This window comes from Palaemon carinicauda, chromosome 11, assembly GCF_036898095.1.
Source record: "Palaemon carinicauda isolate YSFRI2023 chromosome 11, ASM3689809v2, whole genome shotgun sequence".
In the NCBI taxonomy this organism is placed as follows: Eukaryota; Metazoa; Arthropoda; class Malacostraca; order Decapoda; family Palaemonidae; genus Palaemon; species Palaemon carinicauda.
In genome coordinates, this window is record NC_090735.1 from 38923598 (window position 1) to 38928597 (window position 5000).

Below are 5000 nucleotides of genomic sequence, written 5' to 3' on the forward strand. Positions count from 1 at the left end.
ACCGAATCTCGAGGAATGCAAAAGAGAAGCTGTTGGATGGACGGCTGTATATTTTTCCCTGGCAATGTAAATCTTCTTCTGCCTCCTTCCCCAGCGGATTTCCGGGATGTCTGCTTCCCAGACGGATAGGAGTTCCAAAACAAACAGACAATGGAAAGACAAGGAATCTCTGAGCTTCTAAATTGTTTAATTTTGAGGGGTCAAGATTTAGATATTTTCGTCTTTTTTATTTTTTTAAAAATTCGGTAATGTTTCAATTCCTCGAATTCGGATATTTTATGTTTAATATTAAGTTGGGTTTCCTTAATCAGATGAAAAGATGAAATGTGTTGCTTATTGCAATAATCAAGATAACTGTACTAGTTAGGGCCACTCATACAGGGTTGATTTGGTGTGAGCGATTAAACAAAAATCTCCCACCATCACCAATCCGCACTGGCCAGCGTGGTGATGAAAACTGGCTAAACCCCAGACATGAATTAATATGTCTAAAGCCTCTGACCAGCAGTGGACTAGAAACGGCTGTATTTGTTGTTGTTGTTGTTGTTGTTGTTGTTGTTAAACAGACAGAGGCGCTCGAAACAGTTAATTACTTATCACACAATCTTAGTTAAACCAGCCTTCCTAGAAAACATAAAACTTCAGATATGTCCACCGTCATTTTTATATCCAGACGAGCAAAAAAGAAAGCTAAATTGTTTTGAATAACATTGATTGTTTATTACATAAAAACTTAATAGTAACAAAAACAATAGGCCCACCAATGAGAAGTTTATAGCAGTAAACCGTTCCATCACACTATATGTTGTTTATATGCACTTTGGTTTTCTGCATTCTTCAGATATAAGACATAAAAACGAATTTACTATTTTCATTTTTTTTTTTGGGGGGGGGGGAGGACATATCATGAATAATATATTGATAATTTAATGGTTGTATTCTCCATACCCATTATTATTATTATTATTATTATTATTATTATTATTATTATTATTATTATTATTATTCTTAGTTTCAGAATTCCTTGAATTTGGTGTATAATTGGTTAAGTCTTACGCACGACTGCTTCAATTTTAAATTTGCAATACAATAATGATTACGATAATGATGATAATCGAAATTTTAACGCTCTATTTTAACACTGGTTTTAGGGATGGCTTAGGAAAGGATACTTATCTTAATGAAGATTCCTTTAAAAAAAATGAATCTATGTCGATGTTTTCTTTTAAGTGCCATTAAATCAGGAAATTAGTGCCTTTAATTTCTAAAAGATGAATTGATAATGTTATCAATAATTAGGCAATGACTTACATGCATACAAGTTTTAATTGCACAGCTGTTATTTGTTAGAAGTACTTTCTTTGGAATTCAGCACACATTGTTGAGAGAGAGAGAGAGAGAGAGAGAGAGAGAGAGAGAGAGAGAGAGAGAGAGAGAGAGAGATGTGTTATGAATTGTGTTCATGGTTAATAATCACCCAGTTGTTCATCGGTGCCCGCTAACTACCAAACATACATAACCAATAAACCCAGTGATTTGGTCAGGAACATAAATTAACCAATCAATCTCTTAGGTATAATCTATTGTGCTTTCCTCAACCATTTTCTTGATCGTAAATTAGACATATGATTATTCCTAATCATATAATACTCTATACATTATCGTACCATAGAAATTCCACAATGCATTTATACTCACTATTCCAATTTCCCGGAATAGAAGGCTCACTATGATGTATAGCTCAAGATATAGTGAGTATACCTTATATGATCACTCTCTAGAGTTTAGACATATCTAATCCTCCCATTCAACTCTCCATTTATCTTGCATGGCCCATATGTCTTTTGATATCCTGTCTTGTCTTCACTTTAGCAAATGCATCTTCATAACTTCCATAGTGTGTGTTCTTAACGCCGGAGAGAATAGGTAGGAGTTCTCTATATCACTCATCCTGCCACGGTATTATATCTCTACAGACGATTAACGACTTAAATAGAATTAGTCTAGTTATGAAGTATTATAGAAAATTTCTCCTTGTCAGTACATTTCTAAGCATTAATAATCGTAATTGATGAAGTTAGGTTTTACCATTTTTTCATAACATGGTCTTCCACTGCCTTACGTTAGGTTTCTAATGCTTAAGGGTACACTTAGGTATACTATTCTATATGCTTCCTTAGTATCTTTCCTCACTGGGCTATTTTCCCTGTTGGAGACCTCGGGATTATATATTACTTTAAGGGCTGCTTTTCCGGTCCCGTAGAGCAAGGGAACCCTACTATTTACAGGACCTCCACTGTTGTTTTAGCAACCTGCTTTTCCAACTAAGGTTATAGCTTAGCTAATAATAATAATAATAATAATAATAATAATAATAATAATAATAATAATAATAATAATAATAATAATGATTCATGATCATGATGATAATAGATATTTCTTTTTGAATTCATCTTTTAAATATGAACATCATTCCATTTCTACAGCAATATCGTTCCTATAATTCTTTCGATTTGCTATTCACATCACAAAGAAATAACAAGCATTGGCGTTTAGGGTCCAATAATGGCTCCCTGAAGAAATGTTCTTGCTAAGGCCAACAGATGTCTCCCCGAGGTATGGCTACCAGATGTATTGCATGCTCTGAATTGTAATTCCATGGACACAGTGATATATAGGGCGTTCGTAGAACTTCTTTTTTTTCACTATACATCAGGGCTCGACCTGTGTTCTCGTTTCGCATGGAATAATTTCAAATATATTTGATAGAACATAACAATATACATAACAACTGGAAAACAACTATGAAAGTGCAGACCTCCGCCAGAGTAGCTTATTTCTCGAAACCAGCTTGCCTTTCCCGGAATCAATTTACACCGTAGGCGTATTTAAAATCTCTGTGACAACCAAGTGCGAATTTGGGGTTAAGATTACGGTTAATTCGGTCAACCTTTTGTTCGACCTGGACCTTAACCTTTGACCAAGGACTTTCTAAATAGAACCACTTCCACGTTTTAACATAGGAATAAATTCCTGAAAGTTTCACTACTCTTGAGTAAAATTGTGGCCAGGAAGTTGTTCACAAACTCTGACAAAGGGACAAACAGGGGTGAAAACGTAAGCTCCTCCCAACTTCGCTTGCGGAGGTAATAATTAGAAATCTATACGAATTATCATATTTTTATTAAAGTAATTCACTTCTAGTGACACTAGTTTTGTAGGGTACAACACTAGTAGCTTCTATCCATATATATGAGTATAAGGAAGAAGATGAAATTTCCTTGATTTTGTATGATTTCTAGTTTTGAAGAAGTTCTTGCTTGGCGTAACATATATTCGTCTTCAAAAATATTTGGGATTTAGGATAGGTAAACACTGACGTTTCTGGGTGGTTAATTTTCATGTTAGGATATCTTGTCTTAGATCTAAATCAAAACAAAACAATTATTATAAAGAATTCACCTCTAAAGCTTTAATTAATCAGTAGACTTTACAGAAAGGTAGTTGGCATCAGACTGCCAGAGATAAAGCTTTTTGTGACGTTATGTCTAAAGATTATGTTGATTTTTTAAATGATTTTTTTTTATTTTATGAAAATTAAGTATCTAATATATTCTTTAAAAAAAGACTCCTGTTTGAAGAGTTATTTTAGGGGGGTGGCCGCAGGGATATGAAGATAATGGAGAGAAATCCAGATTTAAAATGATGGCAAATCACAACCCGAAGTTCATAATAAAGTATCGAGTACTCTCATTGTGGTATCCTATTGGGAACGTCGCTGCCTAGAGATCTTCTGGACTAGTGTTCGAGACCAGCTCACGCTCGATAGTTTCTTGTAGCGCCAGCAACCTCACTGTCCATGTGAGCTAGGGATAAGGGGGTGTTGTTTAGGGGAGCTGATAGGTGTATCGGGTGAGTCATCAGCAGCCAATTCTTTTCACTCCCTGGTCTTATCTTGAAGGAGATCATGTGTATATATGGTCAGTCTTTCGGGCATTATCCTGTCACTTGCCTCTGCTACTCATGAATGATCTTTAAACTGAAGAAAACTTTTTGAATGAAGTTGATTAATTTTCTATAGATTTGTCTACAGGTGACATTATTGTATGTCTAGATTGAGAGCAAGTTTGTATGATCATTTTATTTTGGAAGAAATGGGCAAAAGAGACTATTTTCCGTTGTTGAAATACTGATGTTCTTGAAGATTGAGGATATATTGGTGTAAAGAGGATTTCTAGGCAGGCCTTTGAATGAGGTGTTAACATGGGTCTTCATTCCACCTCAACATCCTCATACTAAAGTATTGTAACAACAATTTTCGAGTAGAATAAAGTCTTTTCAACTTTATCTTAGAAATACCAAACAGTTTCTACAGCTTTTTAATTAATCTAGTAGTAAATTTTCTTTTAAAATGGTCCATACACTAGTGAATACAGCCGGAGAGTTATGTTTAACTTATTACCTTCGAAAATTTTAGTTCTGCACAATTTACAACAATTTATTTTACTTCCTTTTGAACAGCCTGGTTCCTTTTATGTATTTTGTTTATTACATCAGATTGATAAAAATTAGCGAATTATGTTAACCCTTAAACATTAATTTTGCAATTTGATAAATACATTTTATATCAAAGCTAGGAAAAAAAATTGACCAAACTGAAAATTCAAAGTGAAAGGAGAGGAAGATATAAGCCTCATAAGATGGCACTAATTTTGAGATGAGACGACATACCAGGATAAGAGTTAGATTTATGGCAGGCAACGAAGCAAATGTAAAATCTAACCTTCAACGGTGGACGCGAGAACGCGAAAATGACTGAAGAATTTATTGCTGTTGAGATGGGATAAGATAAGCTTAAGGAATGAGAGACACATTTCAAGCTGGGAGACGAAGTTTGATGAAGATGAGAGAGAGAGAGAGAGAGAGAGAGAGAGAGAGAGAGAGAGAGAGAGAGAGAGAGAGAGAGAGAGAGAGAGATGTGGGTAGTGGCCAATGTACTT